Below are 17,202 nucleotides of genomic sequence, written 5' to 3' on the forward strand. Positions count from 1 at the left end.
ACTGGCAGCGAACTTTAAACCAAATGCTCAAAGATTTTGCTCACAAATGTCTTTCTTCTTGTGACTCTGTCATAAAAGCCAGACTTGTATGGATTTGTGGACTACATGAGTGCCGTTGCAGAAAATTGATAGAGTAGCTGTCATGAAATTCTACATTGCACTGAATTGTTGTTCAGACATTGTAAAATAATCGATGTTTGATCCAAAACAGGATTATGAGTCAAATCAAGTAAGTGGGTAATCCGGCAAAAAAATTCAGGATGACAAATTGACGTCATGGAGTCGGTGTGAATGCGTTCTATGACGCTGAATACATATTTCCTACTTCTGGGTTTCCCACTGTGGTCAACAAATAACTTTTGAGGTCAACATTCTACTACTAAGCTGTTTTTCATCATCTTTTCTGAATAGGAAGATGTGGTATGAACTGACTGACCGGCTGGAAGCACTTGAAGCTCTCTGCCTGTGGGAGGAGAGTCCAGTGAGTAAAAAGGAAATACGTTCATGGATATCATTGTGCAGGTCATGACGTCAAGACTTTTGCTTGTGTGAATTACTAATCATTTGTTGTCACTTTTCATTTTTTTTAGTCACTTTCAGTGACTACCTTAGAATAGAGAATACCTTCTCTACTCAAACTCAACCAGACATCAGTGACACACACTCACACTAAGCCGTGATTCCTGGTCCAGACAGAAGTGACGGGTCACAGATGACGCCAAGGCCCAGCCTGTAATGCTCCGGGGGACTTTCTCCTCTCACAGATTGCTTCACTTTGACATTTTTCCCGCTGCGATCATGAAGACGAGCCCCACGTGGCTGCCAACTCAAACAGTACTCACCGTCCAGGAGCACACCGGCGGAAAAGAACAGGACATGGAAAAGGTGCTGATGGTAGTTGGTCCAAGTTCCACGGTTCTGGTTTTTCAGACAAACAATCCGTTGGTCCTGTGATGCCCATAAATATTCAAGACACCAGTTATCCACGTTTGAACAGCAATTTCAAGAACATAAATCATATTTTTATGGTTTTATATATTTTATTCACATGATATTAGAGATTTATAACAATTTCAACCTTGTTTTTAACTTGGAGAAGGTTTGCAGTGTTATAAAAAATAGCGCTGCACAATAAGTATTTGATATGTAGTTGATTTTTTCTGAGTTTTCTCTCTTAAGAAAAATGAAGAGGTCTGTAATTTTCATTCCAGGTATACCTCAATTGTGAGAAACAGTCTGGAGTAGTAAAATCACTAGGAGAGTCGCATGTGTCAATAATCCAGAAACCTTTGTTTACAATCACACAGTTCACACATTTCCTGTAGTTACTGATCCGGTTTGCAGACACAGTAGCAGAGAGTTTGGTTCCTTACTCCATAATGATCTTTTCCGGATGGTTCAGGTTTTGGGGCTGTCACTAGGCAACATGGAGATTGAGCTCCCTCCAAAGACTTTATATTGGGTTCAAGTCTGGAGACCAACTAGGCCACTAGCCAAGCTGGTGGCCTACCTGTGGCTAGCTGCACTAGCCTCTTCTTACGGAGCCACTATGGAGTTGCTCTGGTTGTGAGCTTCGGGTCATTTTCATCCAGCTATGACCCGTCTTCAGTGCTTACAGCAGGAGTTCACCAAGTCCAGTCCTCTAGAGCTTCTGCTCTGCAACCTTTAGATGCATCCCTGCTCTGACACACCTAGATCAAATGAATAGCTGTTTGCCAAACTTGATGGCATGCTTAAGAATTAATTCAGTCATTTGATTCAGCTGTGTTGGAACAGGGTTTACCTAAAAGTTGCAGGGCAATAGCTCTTGAGGACTGGACTTGGAGACCCTTTGGTTCATACTGAGCAAAGGAGGTTGTTGCCCAAAATCTTGCGATACATAACCCCGTCCATCGTCTCCTCAGTCCGGTGCCGACTGCAGTCGTCCTGTCACCTTTGCAGAAAGAAAACACCCCAAGATAATCATGCTTCCAGCTCCATGCTTCATGTATGTGATGGTGTTTTAGGGATTCTGCTCATCCTTCTTCTTGCTCCAAACACGGCAAGTGAAAATGACACCAAAACGTTCTGTTCTAGTTTCATCTGACCACATGACCTTCTCCCATGTCTCGTCTGGCTCATCCAGATGATCACTGGCAAAGTCCAGATGTGTTTAATACTCCATCAGGCAAGTTCCTGGTTAGAGGAAGACAGTCATCTTCAGTCCATTTTCTAGTAACTGCATCAACATTTGTGCCCCATAACCTTTAATCCTGTAATGGAGCACCCTTTTTGTCACTTCCTATTGTATATATTTGCGCTGATTTTCACCAGGTGAGTCATAATTTTTCTAACGAAGCAAACCCACTTCACAACTGTCTATTGAGATGCATCATGGTTCTCTGAGGACCCAACTTCAGTAAATGTTTATCAAGACTGTCCCATATTACAAATAAGACCACTCTAATGCATTTATCATGTGGGAGGCTAGTAAGTCATTTGTTTCTGCTTTTTAAGTGCCTTGTGACGGTAGAATCCATATGTATATATTATGTTGTTTTTTTTCCTCTCAGTATCTGAGCCAAATGAAGTACAGATTGTGTTTCAGCATTTTGACATCATTGCTAAGTTTCAGATGCAGTAGTATTACGCACGCCATGTCTCTCTCTGCCTGGCAACCCAATGGACATGCAGGGGTTTGGGTTTGGGGTTCCAGAGATCCTGGGATTGGTGCAGGGAGCTCAGCTTGTTTGTTTCATACAGACTTTTTGGACAATTCCACGCTCCCCGACTTCATGGAAACAGTTTAGCCAATTTCTGTTCCAACATCATTTTGCATAAAGGTCCATAAAACATGGATGTGCAAGCTGGGTGTGAACTTGTCTGGCTGGTGTAGAGACCTAAACTCAGCCTGATAGAACACCTTTGGGGTGAATTAGAGTGAAGACTGTAAGCCAGGTTTTCACATCCAACAGTGTCCGGCTTGCCAAATGTTCTGTGGAAAGCCTTCTCAGAAGAATTAAAATGGCTGGAGCCGCAAAAGGGGAAGTTGCCCAATACTTTTGTGATAAAGGTTTTATTGTTTTAACAATGAAATCCCTTCTTTAAATTTTAGCTTGCTCCTCCATTTCTCATGATGACAGGTTTTGCTATTTTAAGACAAAGCCGCTGAGTCTACAAAGATTCTTTTCAGGAACCAAAACCAACACTGATCTGTTTCTACTTCTGTTAGCAGTTCAAGTTTTAGCATGTGTGACCTTGACCTTTTATCTCTCCAGCACAACAAAAACGATGACTGCAGCAGAAATCTGAACTTTAGATTTACTCCTTCAAACCCCGACCGATCCCAATCCTAGAAGAGGAAGGTCAATCTGTGCCGTTCACTCGTAGATTTTTACTTCAGCTGAAATAATTCCAAATGTGGTCTTATTTATCCATCCAGACATTCCAACATTTGAGTTTATCTTTTGCTATAAAATAGGACTTTGGTTCAGCTCTGTATTTCAAGTGAATATGAAAATATATCTCAACTTTGGCAGCAGCTCTTGAAAATACTATGACAAAGACACGCATCTTTTCCTTCGACATAACTAATGAATATACAAGCGTGTTCTCTTGGCACGTCCTCTTTTCAACAACAATTCCTCTGTAGCCTCCTGATAGGTAGAAAACTATAAACAGGATAAAATACGATCAGGAAGAAGAGTTTTTAGCTGACTGGAGAGTTGGCCAAGTACGTTCAACACTAGAGGTCTACATTTTACCGGAGCTGTCAGCGAGAAACACCTAATATTAGCACAGCTGCTGACTGGGATGAGGCTGCTGATCAGATTAAGGGATTCACTTTGGCTTTTTTTTATCCCTGACAAAAAAAAATAAATAAATAACTGAGATTAAAAAACTAATTGGCTAGAATGAAGGTCAACAAGATAACAACAAAGCAACAAGACTTAATCACGTCAGCCGGAGGATCGGTTAAAACTGTTCAATGAAACCATCTGCTCAACCTGTACATCCTTCTGCAATGAGGAGCCGTCCTTCCCAGTCCTATCCTGGCCTTTAGCACTCACTGGGACATGACAACCTGAGAGCAAAGGTTGGAACCACTTGAACGTTGTCTTACTTCGCAGGTAGAGCCTTATGTGAGACCAGGTTACCAAAGGAAAAGATTAAGATGAGCAAAAGAACACAGAACAGAGGAAGATCGGAGAAAGCCGTTATGGACAATTAGATCTAAGCGTGAGGTGTTTGGACACCAAAGAAGAACATTTGAGAGATGTAGAACAAATGAAAAGATGCTAGTTGAGTCCTTGATGCCGTCTGTCAAACATGGGAGAGGAAACACGATGGCTTTCTCACTGACTGAAAATAAATCAGACCAAACATTTTTGTTCTAGCTTAGGTTTGACCCAAGTCATACATTTTAGAAAACAGTTGTCCCTGATATTGACCAAAAGTATGTAGGCTTTTGAATTTAATGAACGTCATAAAGAAATAAAAATTCCAAAACGAAATGTTTTCACTAAGTTTACTGACATTTAGCAAATAGAACTTATTTTTGGTAATTCTGAGCCAAAACAAGAACAGTTTGGTCTGATTTGACTTCAGATATTGAGGACAAAACTGTGTTGGTGCATTTTTATTTGGGATATGTAAATGTCTGGTGTAAAATTATATTTATTTCTAAGTTTCAAATAAATATCAAACCTGAACATAGAATTTAATTCAAAATTGGCTAAATCTCAAAAGTTCTGTTAAAAATATATTAAAGCAACAATGAGCTCTGATTAGTTCCCTTTTTCATAAATTCTCTATTATATCAATACTAGGTGTTTGTTCTTTGGTGAAAAGCAGAAATCCCGCCATGTCCAACACGACTTCAACATTCCTCCCATGTGATATCAGCCAGGTTTGGGTTGTTTGACACATCCCAGATTCAACTTTTCTTCATTCCCGTTACAACAAAACCAGAGTTATTGCACAAGATTTCCACTTCGTTATTCTCGCTAAATATTGTTGCTGCCACCCTTGAACCTGGCAGTCTGTCATTGTTTAAATACGCCCATTTTATCAGCGGCCAACAGACATTTGTCCGGAAAAGAAGGTGAATAGCGATTTTCCACTCATGTTGGTTAATGTGACGTTTAGGAATCAGAAAAGTTGGGGCGCTGTGTAAATAAGAGGCAGGATTCCCGAGGGTGCGCTGGATGAAAATGAGCTGGAGATTAAAGGTTTCCTTGGGAGTTCAAAAACCGTTCAACTACAGGCCCAGTTGTGTTGATGTTTCTGTCCGTTGTTCTTATGGGAAAACAGGAACATATGAACAACTCTGCCAGAAAAAGTTCATCAGAGTTTAAGTTAAACAAATATATTCATTGTGAATATATAAAACAAAGGGCTGTTAAAACAAATACTCACATTTTATTAAAAAAACATTTAATTTTTCTTTTAAGCTCCCTAAAAAGTAATTTAATTAACCAACCTCTCACTTCTTCTGTTCATAGAAGTTATATCAATGTTTCTTTTTTTTTTTAAAATAAACATTCTTGAATTTATATTAACATAAATTCTCAGCTTTGATGTTCAAAGGGTCAACTCTGATTTTCAAGTAGGATCCAGAATAACTACTGATTAAGTTTTCCAATAAGTGACAACTAAAAGAGATACTTCTTCATGCCAACAGCAGAATTTTTCTCAAGCTTCTCTTCCTTCTGACAGTAATTTTATAGGAGGTTTGAAATTGAACTTCCCCTTTTATTTCTCATAATTGTATCCAAAATTGAGTTCGAGAGGCAGCAGGTCAAGGACAGAAACCCAGACATGACTCCGTCCATCAAATTTCTCCTCAAAATAAAGCTAAAGAAACTAATACTTCCCAGTGCTAAGTCTGATTTCGAGCGGCGCTGTAGTTCTTACTCGGAAGTCTAACTGGAACGCATCACTTGCCACAGCAAAAGCTCCAGTAGTGGCTTTGTCTAACAAAACTAGCTTCACCTTTGCTAGCAGGTCTCAGTGGGTGAACACTTTCAAACATTGAGAGATCAAGGTGCAGCTATCTTGGCAAAAGTAGCTACACGTTTGTTTAAAATCTCACAGTATGGAAGTTTTTGTAGTGGATGGTTTTGTGCCATTAGCTACATAAAAGACATTTACTTAAAATCTTGCTCTGCTAACTCAAGAAAACTAGCTAGCTATTTTCCAGCAGGTTTGCGAGGGGAGGAGTTTTCACATTGTAAGATTATAAACTAGGTAGATAACTGCTAAAGTTTTGGCTACATTTATCTGCATGTCATGTCAGACTCTCTGAAAGACTCTAATAAAACATAAAACAATATTATATTCGCTGTAAGTCAATTTATTAAAAACAGTTGCTTAAGGGTTCTTTATACTTGTTTCGTAGGCCCAAAGTTTCTAAGTTGGCAACATCGATTAAATATTGTTGGATTCTGTTTTTGAACTCTGGAGAACCTGGAAAAAAGTTCCAGCCCTCCATGATGTAAAACATTGTTTCACTGTGTGGGAAACCAGGGATGTGACTCAAATCTATAGCGTGAGAGTGAGGGTCTGCCAGAAACCAGCTTCTGGCAGGACGAGAACCTAAGTTTGTTGGGTCAACTTTCCAAAAGAGAAGATGTTCCCACAGAATGACATTTTGCTGCTATTACTTCAGGGAGTTCAATCCATGACAGTTCCATACAGTGGGGACATTTTCCATTCAGGATCATCAGTTAAGATGTCGTCCCTCACCAAGGTCCTCGTCTGTCTCTGTAACTGTAGAGCACGGCTTCAGAGAGAGAAGTGCACCATGTGTGGGAATCGTTCTCTTGACCCCCCGACATCCAACATCTCTGGATGCCCTGCAGTGTGGAAAATACACGGATCACATGTAGAGTGTCAGAGTTTAAATTCATCAGTCTCATTTCCAGTCCTTCCATTCAGGCATGTAGATGTTTGAGGATTGAAGAGAATAGAACAGCTTCCCAGAAATAGCTATGGGCCAGGAAAGGATGGAAATGAGTAAAAAAAAAAAAAAAAAAGTAATAAGCAGTGGAAGTGGGAAATGGATGCACTGCTCCAAGAATTACAGAGAACTCCTGCAAAAACAAGATACACATTGTCTTGGGTTATTTAATGTTCAAATCTTTAGTTTTTTCATCTTCCTGAACTGCAGACTTCTCGCTAATATTGTCGTTTTAACAATATCTTAGAACGATTACCTGACATAATCTTATCAGAGCTGCACTGACTTCTGCTTTCCCTGTGTGCAAAAAATAAGAAAAATAAAAAAAAATTGCACACCCTAAACACGTGCAGGACTCGGTGAAGAACACGAACAACTGGAGAGGAAAAAGAAATAAATTAATGTGTGGACGAGAACACCGGCAGCCATTTTTCAAACGTCCAGGGAGAGCATTGTTGCTCTTGAGGTCGAGGGAAGTTCAGAAAAGCTCAGCTTGTGTGCCAAGTTGGCCTGCGCTCTGCGGCAGAGCCGTTCACTACAGCAGGAGGGAACGCACAAACCGTGTTCCTGTGTCTTCCGTCTTGCATTCATGCGTTGCTGATCAGCGGCGGTGCAGGTAGGACCGGAATGAGCAGGGAGGAAACCTGAGAGGGAAACCGTGTGAATGGGCCCTGAAGTAACGAGCAACAGGGGAGGCAGAGGCAGCGGCGCGTCCGACACGATAACGCCATTCCTTCTTGTCAATGAGCCAAGACGACAACTTTTGGGAGGTCAAGGAAAAATCATTGTTATAATTTTGTTCAGCCACAAGTTACTATAAATAATAGTATACACATAAAATAACCTTTCAGTGCAACTTTTGGAATCATGTCGTATTCCTTGGTGTTTAGGTTTTGGTTTTTGGTTGTGTGAATTTCACTTATGTTTATTAGTCTGGACATATTCCGTTCATTAAATAATGTTTATTGCATCCTGTTGCCAGGTTAGTTTATTTATGTTTAGTTTCCTTGTTGCCTTGTGTTCTGCTGTTCTGCTGTTCTGCTTCTTGTTAGCTTTTCATCTTAGTTTTACCCAGGCTACTTCTCTTTTGGTTTATCCCTCTAAATAAATTAGTGTAATGGAAACACAGCAATTTTTTTTTTTTGGATGTGTCAACATTGGTTTATTTTGCAAAACTGCAATGGAAAGACTTCTTTTGCATCATACGAGTCAACAACCAGATGTTGTCACTGGTGCAAACCATGAAGAAGAAGACAGGAAGTGGTTGGAGGATGATGGAATATAGTTTTAATTGTGTTTTTATTCAACGGAAACACTTCAGTTGCAAAATTGTGTTTTTTCGGCATTGGCAAAACATCAAAGTTTTGCATGCATTTGTAATGGAAATGCAGCTTGTGATACAAGTAGAATGCAATATTGTGTATGTAAATATATTATACTACTGAATGTTCAGAGCATTTTGAAACTTTCCGCTTTTTTTTAAGTAAATCTCACACAATGGCTGCAGGGACTGCTGTATCCTCAGCACTGCCGTCCATCTCTTGTCACCTCACGCCGGTGACAACATGAAGTGTGTGTTGAGTGTTTCACTGCAGTATTCAGCCTCCTGTTTAGCTTGCTTCCTTATTGCATAAAGGACAATAGCAGGAAATGTAGCCAACGGTGACATGTGCCAATAAATTGACCGTTGCCAGGTCCACAGTTGACATGGCATCTAATCAAAACGTGCAACGAAATGCGGCTGAACTGATGCGGCGATCAGATCCAGACACTGAGGCTCTTCTGTTTGGCTCGACTCAGCTGAGTGTGAAAAACGAGCCGAGGAGAATCTGGCCCTGTTAGCGAGAGCAGGCCTGTTCAGATGAGGAGATTCCAGCAAATTAACTGTGGAATGAAGCAGACTGGCTGCAGGACTGCGGAAAACAGAGCGCTGACACGGGCTTCATCCAGTCACTGTCCTCCATGTTTTATCAGTTCTGTAAGGACAGAAGTGAGCTTGTCTTTACACAACGAGCCCGATTTTATATTTTAGAAAGTTAGTGTCTGCAAAAGACACTTTATAAACATTTCTTTAGTGATAGACAAAACACAAACTAGTGCGTAATAGCAAAGATCTAAAGAACTAACACTGCTTCCAGTCAGATGAAACATGATGAACTAAGGCTGTACCGATATGACTGATACTGTTATCTGATATTAATACCTGTTATCACTGGTAACTCATAATTATGAAAGTTACTATATACTGGATGGATGGATGGATGGATGGATGGATGGATGGATGGATGGATGGATGGATGGATGGATGGATGGATGGATGGATGGATGGATGGATGGATGGATGGATGGATGGATGGATGGATGGATGGATGGATGGATGGATGGATGGATGGATGGATGGATGCTGACATTGTTTCTCTGCTTTAGATAAACACCCAGTAGTCCTGCACTCCATCACTGTCACATGACCAAAACCCAATAGAAGCACAAACAGCAACAATATGGAAATAAACATTAATATCTGACCAGTTTCAGTTATCGGATGTGTTCTCCAGGCACATGGTACAATTTTATAACACAATCAAGTAAATATCTTACTTTTAATTGTTATAAAAATGCTTTATGAAATATGACTTAAAAGAAACATAACTTTGTCATTTTAATGCCTTGAAATCTGCCCTCTGTCTCTTTAAGAATCTCCTGCTCTTTCTGAAACTCCACCTTCAGGAAGTCATCCCAACATGGCTCCTCTATTAAACCTTTAGCAACATTTTTACCAGCGTTGCACTGAGAAGTAGCTCCTATAATGAAATCAGCAGATGTGCAGTTCCACCAGGTGTTTGCTAATTGCTGCTGACTAGTCTGAAGGAGTCACAGAGGAGAGCTGCTCTGTAACGAAGCTCAGAAACTGCAGCTCTGAGGAGGAGCTTTGCCCTCAAGGGTGGAGCTAAGTCCATCCAGGCGTTTTCACAGCTGAATGGTTGCAATGGGAGACTAAAGAATTTCTCACACATGGATGAAAAATTAATCTGACTTCATAAGGGAAGGTTAATTGTTGAAAATCTTTCAACACCAAAATATTTCTGTTCATAAGTATCCTTTGTTTGTTCATGCTTTTTGGAAATATCTCAGAATGTTCAATGTCAGTGGAAGGAGAATTTTATTCCTAATATTTTGCCTTTTACATTTCCCAAAACTGCCCTGCAAACACTTTTATTTTCCACAATGATTTATCTTCTAATGTGTTTCCAGCACAAGCAGAGCAGACCGGTAATAAAACAAAGAAGCTCCGTGTTTACATTGATAAGATTTTAAGAGTAAGACTTTTTTTTTTGCTTGTTTAACCTGAAAGCTTCACACAAGCGTCCTGTAGGGAGTGTGTTTCCTGCCATTGAGCGTCTGGCGCTACCTTCTCCCCCGTGTACCTCGGCTCAGGACTAGCAGAGCTGTTATCTGTCTCAGTGGAACAAGAGAACCTCACAGGTCAATGGGGCTCAGAGGAGGACGGCAGGACGCAGCGCTGCCAGAGGGAGGTGGGGCCACTTCACAATTCAATAACTCCCTTTAAAGCACTGATGTGTTTAAAATTGTCAGTGACACTTCACCGTTTTGCTTTTCTTGTGAACTGCTTCTTTCAAACATTAGCTTTTTATATATATTCTTTCTTTCTGTTTATTTCTTCCCAAAGTCTTTGCAGTTCTTTGAATCATGAACCTGAAACTTGACTGATGTGATTAGGACGGCATTAGATTACCATCTGGATCTGAATCTAGCTGGGTTGTTCTGGAATTCATTTGATCATTTTGAATTTGAACTGAAGTTTTGTTTTGTTAAGTGACTTGAGATTGCATTTGCTGTAAACTGATGTTCCATGAACTAAACAGATTAAAATTAACTCAAGGAAAGAAATTGCCCTTGAACACACCTTTTTTTAATTATGATGATTTTAATCTGGATTTTTAAATATAATTTGTTCCTTATTTCTTTCTTTTTACAAAGCTTTTTTGTTGTAATGGTTGCTGCTGTAGATCACTAATACATGTGATCTACAGCAAGATCACAGTAAGCCAAGCAGTGCTCTGCCTTAGACATAATCAGGGCTGTAACGATTCACCGAATAATCCCACAACCTCAACTTTTAAATTCCTCGAGGCAAATTATCTGCCTGGAGACTTTACTATTTAATGCACTGCAAACAGGAACTTATTTGTGGAACAGAACCTATCCACCAACCTTATCTAGAACTACAAAGTTCTATAAATCAGTCACTGTTCTCTTATGCCAGGAGTTTCAAACTCATTTTCATTTTGGACCAAATCATGAACGCTCTTAAAGGGCCAGTTCTACCACCACGTATTGATTTTTTACCAGCTTAAGTAGCTACTGCAGAACAGGGCGATTTTTCAGTCCATTACTAAATTTATCATCAGAATGATTGATAGATGACTCAGTTAGGCTATTAAAATACTCGTTTATATGAGCCCCGGAAATAATGTTTGTCATATTGCTTTTTCTTTTAATAATCTCCTTGTTAGTACAATTACAGCTGAAATTAGTTTAATCCTGTTATCATTGTAATTCAGACAAACAAAATTGTTTCTCATTAAAAAAAAAGAACATTAATTTTACTTAAAAGCTGCATGACACAAGTTGAGGTATGTATTTAAATATTAGAAGTGAAAGCATTAGTAATGTTTTTATCATTCTCTGCAAAGGGGCCCACTCGTCTCTTCATGTCACTTTGGGTGTTTACGTAGAGAATAATCACTTCCTATGGGCACTTTGGAACGAGCGCTCTCATTGTTACTCATTCCATCAGAGCTCGCTCAGTTTCTCTGGGTGTGGTTGAATCTGGATGGTAGACAAACCAAAAACGTCTGACATGGGTGTAGGTGCATGAGGTCACATGTGAGTTATCCCGGATGGAAAGGCGACTTTTCCTGCTCTACTGATGAAAGCCATTTGACTCCATGCGACGCACAGACAACCGTCATCAAACTGAAAAACTGTAAAAAGTTTTCTGAGAACAAAAGCAAAGCCTGTCGTGAGTTTACCAGGCTCAGCCTGATTTTAGAATAGAAAATAAAGAGCATCTAATAGAAAAATGGAAACCCTGACTCTTGTTTCATTCCACTTTAATAAAACTCAAGTGAAGGACACTGAAGATCAGAAGGTAGTCTAGTGATGAAATATTCAGTGAACCATAAAATGTCTGAACGAAGGCGGCGCCACAGTGAGAGAGGAACGGAGGCACAAACAGATCTGGACATGGAAAACCAACATCTATGGGTCAGTGTCAATAAATTACACCATGGTTGTTTTGAGGATTCTGGCTTAGACTTGATGAAAACCCCAAATTCTGTTCCTCAGAAAATAAGAATATTACATTCAGATCAGCAACAAAAGAGTTTTCATCAAGAAATATTGGTCAACTAAAAAGTATGTCCATGTCCTGCACATTGTATGTAGTCAATACTTTGTCAATATCCCTCAACAAACTTTATAGATTTTAGGTGGCGTTCAGGTCAGGCACAGAAATATCTGTGTTGGTACGTTTTTGGCATCAGCCGCAAAATCCGACTCCAGTCCACATCTTGTTATTCTCTCCCAAACTCTTGAGTTTACTTTGTTTCACTCTTGTGGCTTCAATTATCACTGTGGCTTAGTTCACTGTTTTCCTTCCACTAAATGTCCATAGATATGCTTGGATACTTGGAACAGCCAGCTACCATGGCAATGTCATTTTGTGGCCCACCATGTTTGTGGAGACCAATAAAGAAGGATTTCTGGAACAGAGGTTAGTTCAGGGACATGAGACCCGGAATACAACTAAACACCAACCCCTGAGGACCGGAGTGCTATGCTGTGAAGAAGATGAAAACTCCTGCAGCATCCTGAGCCAACCCAAAGGTAATCCGAAATGTTCAACCTTAAGGGAGAAGGCACATATGAACTCTGCAATGATGTCAGTAACATTTTTTTAGTAATGAGTCAATTGTAAGAACTGGCAGTCCTTAGCATATTCGCGGATTTGCAGAAAACACTTTTTACAAGGTAAGATTAACATTCAAATACCTCAGAAGTAAATAACATGATATCAGATTTGGCATATGGAGAAGGTACGCATTCAATCATTAGTAACTATGGAGAGCCCACCATCATGTAGCCCACCAGGTACACAAAATAAAACTAGTAAGGACCTTTTGTATGCTTTTAGGTCTCCACCGTTGTAAGGAGAAATGCTGTTTATGACAAACTGCTACTTATTCAATATAAGCCTGCTCTACTGATGCTGGAGGCGCTGGATGGATTAGAGCACATGGAGACTGAAGTCAAATTGTATGAAATGTTGATAATCCACACAGATGTACGGGAAGTGTTGCAGGCAAACATTAGAAAAAAGAGAATAAACTTTTGGAACTAAAGTAATAAAACTTAATCGAACAATCCTTATCATTTAGGCTGTAGGTGTATGTGTTCAGGCCTTGCAGACCCTCTTGGTAACAGACACACAAAGTGATTATGGTGCAGCTATGAAATGTCTCTCCAGGAACAGGTCAGAGGATGAGAGGAAACAGAAGAGTACAAAGGTGTTTGCATAGTGCTGAGCTCGCTCAGTGGTATTCCACGTTATTGTGCTCTTTTCCTGCTCACTACCAACAGGATGAGGTGGACACCCAGAGCCAGTAGCCAGTCAGCAGCCTCTACGCTCCACACAGATCAGGGAATCAGAGAGGCCCCCTCAGCGATCAGCCACAGAAAGGCAGTTTTAACCAGAGCAGCGCTTTAATGAAAGAGCTGAACCTTTTCATTTCCTATTGGACTGATAAAACAAAAAGAAAAACTGGAATGAAGGATGAAGGAGCAGACTTTGATTTAAAGGAAACATACGTTATTGTGCTGCTGACTCACATCACCCTCAGTACGGAAACACTGACGGCGCCGGGCATTCTTGGACTTTAAATGTTTCTCTCTTTGTAATGTCCCCACCCACCCCCAATACAGTAATCCTGGCAAAAGTATGAATGTCAATTGCTCATTATAAAAACCTTGATCATTTCTTGTTTGAACAGCGTGAACAAAGAATGTCCTTTCTTACGCCCCGTCCACTCCCTTCCCTTCGCTTCCATCCCACCACATCCTCCAACGCCGTGGCTTTGGTGCCAACCCCTCTTTGGGGGAGCCACTTCCTTTCTCTATCGCAATTTGTTGATATTAAAGTGATAAAGCAGCTTTGTGGGCGTATAACAAATTACAGCCTTATTGTGCTTCATCCTGTCCTTATGCGGACGGATTTCATCCATCTCCGAGTAGCTCTGAGAGAAAATCTATAAGGTCCAACTGCAGATTGTTCGACCGATCCATCGCCTAAAATGGAGCAATGGAAATGTAGTTTACCGACATGTTTATGGAAGGTTGTCATGGCAGGTTTCTACATCCTGTGGGGGTGAAGGAAATCTATTCAAACTCCTGGTTCCAACAAACTTCCTCCTCGAAGCTTTATCGCTTTCCCCCCGCCCCAAGGAAAAAGACTAATACGCTGAATACTTTATGAGTGATTACTGATTTATACAGACTATAAATATGTCTCTTGTACCTACTTCCGTAGCTATTCTAGGAGCATTACCTAAGGATGTTTGTCCATCTGAGTCAGGGTCTCTCCTGGAACTAGGTTTTGTTGCATTTATTGTAACAGATGGTTCTATAATTATACAGGTATCAGAAATACCAGCCATCATATTCTTTCAAAGCCATAATTAGCTGCCTTAGTGTTTACTCAGAGGAAGGGTGAAGAGCTCAGTATATAAACGTCTGACGGTCAATTGTGGAGCAGCATTGAAGACTATGTGTTTCATCAATTCCCACATCTCAATAGTTTTAAAAGTATCCTGGCAGACTCACAGTCACCACAAAAATCAGCTGATGACGTGTTCTGATGCAAACCGAAGGTCTAACCAAAGTAACTCCACATAGTAACAGCAACATTGACTGGCAGAACAAATATAGCCCCATTGATAGCAGTGGTTTCTTGTGAAATAGCAGACTGCTAATGTCTGATAGAGTATTGGAGTCCACAGACATGAACACTTTCAGCATGAATTGTTTCGTTTTACTTTTGCTGTTCAACACAGTCAGTGTACATCTGACTAGCTGGTTAGCTTCCATCACACAGGAGAGGTATTTACATTTTCATCCAGCTCTCAGCGATATCACATCCGTATCCATAGGGACCTATCATTTATAATAACTTTGTAAAATGTCTTCACACAAAAAAACTGTCTTAACCATTTAAGCTGCTGGTTGTCAAAGCAGGAAACAAATGTCCCCCTGATATGGTTGATATCGGATGTCAAATGACAAAAACCGCAAATGTTCAAAATAGGAAAATGACGAGCAAGTCCCTTTGGTCATAGACAACATACTGTTTCTACCCTAACAGTTAGAGACAGAAAATACAAAATTTAGAAGATTTTTTTGATAGGTACTTTTTCTTGAACCTACATAAAAGAACCACAGACAACGTATATGAATTTTATGACAAAGCTTTTGCAAAAGGAGAAGTCTCCATCAACAACTTCTCCAAGCCGTTCACAGAGAGTTCTGATCTCCTTCCACGCGAGCCCCTGTTTTATTGTCCAAGCAGAACAGCCAAAAGGGGCAGTCAGGAAGAACAACAAAGGTCGTAAAACTTCTAACCTAAACAAACCAGCCAGGTGTGATATCTGATCTACGCCCAGTTCGGCTCTAGGTCAAACTATCAACTAAGAAAAGGGTAGATAAACAAGAGACAAAATACGACTGCTCACAGGCAGTTAGGAGGTATTCTGGTTGATAAGAATTAAGGTCTGAGAAACACAGAGTTAACTGTTTCACATGAAGATGAAACAGACAGTCCTGACTTCCAGGTCAGTTTATACACACATAAGGAAGATAACACTTTAAACAGAAAATCACAATAATCTATAGACTGAATGTGAACTAAAGTAATAACAAAATGATAATACTGAAAATTCTCTAACATTCCCCCCTTTTTATCATTTTACTATGTGTGTAAACTTTATGCAAAAGCCAAGCATAGAAAAGAGAAGAAAAGAAAAAAGAACCAATAAATGCAAGATTTTTTTTTCTAATCTAAACACAGAAAATACAATGAATAAATGGAATATAATGTAATAAATGAAAAATAAAAGAAACAGCAAAAATCAAATGCAGTTTTTTTTTTATCCAAGTCCCTTTGCTCATAGACAACATACTGTTTCTACCCTAACAGTTAGAGACAGAAAATACAAAATTTAGAAGATTTTTTCCTTTTATTTTTCTTTTTTTTTTTTTTTTTTTTACTGAAAAATGGCTGCTGGGATCATTTAGGCATTAAGGCAAGCTGCACCCAAATCAATCATTTTATCCTATGTGTGTGGGGATTAGAGTGGAATGCAACTCAGACTTGTTTACAGCCAGTTTCCAACAGAGGTCATCCTTGGACAAAGAAAATCAGTTGCTGGTCATTTCAGTCTTTTGCCTTTTTGTGCCCGATTTTTTTGAAGCTGTTTTGTACAGAGGAGGAACATTTGTCACTCACTTTGACAACCAATAAGCATAGTACCTATCTATGTTTTACTCATAGTCTCAAAGTAAAGAAATCTGGTTTTATGATTCCAACAAATGACATCTAGATTTGCAACAATGGCATCCATAGACGGGTTCAAATATCAAAATCCTCATATCTCACATTTTCCCTACCAATACCCACACCTCCAGAAATCTTTATGACGTCCAGACACTGTTGGGAAAATGTTCTGTGGACTGGAAAAACAAAATTAAAACATTTCAGATGGCTCATGTCCTGTTTCGTTGAGCGTAAAACTTCCAAAACATTTCGAACATGATACCGACAATCCAACATGGTGGCAGGACTGAGATGAGATGAAGCTGCTTTGCTGGGGCAGGAACCTGGACAACATGACACAAATAGACACACCTCTGAACAAAAATACATTCTGGTATTCATCAAACTACAAAATGTGAAGTTTGCTGTTAGGGTAAAATATTTTTAAATTGAGATACATTTGATCTGTCATATCAAATATTCAATAAAAGGTTAAATTATAAACATGTAAACTGAAAACATGTTTCATTTAGTGAGTAGACATAAAAAGCTATTTAGTTATTTTTCATACTCTACATGAATAATTGGGAACTTTCAGAAACACGGGGCTTTGAGTTTTTATTCACGTCATCTCCTTCTAATCAGATCCAAACTC

Source organism: Poecilia mexicana, unplaced genomic scaffold, assembly GCF_051168715.1.
Source record: "Poecilia mexicana isolate PSO_F unplaced genomic scaffold, ASM5116871v1 scaffold_21, whole genome shotgun sequence".
Taxonomy (NCBI): Eukaryota; Metazoa; Chordata; class Actinopteri; order Cyprinodontiformes; family Poeciliidae; genus Poecilia; species Poecilia mexicana.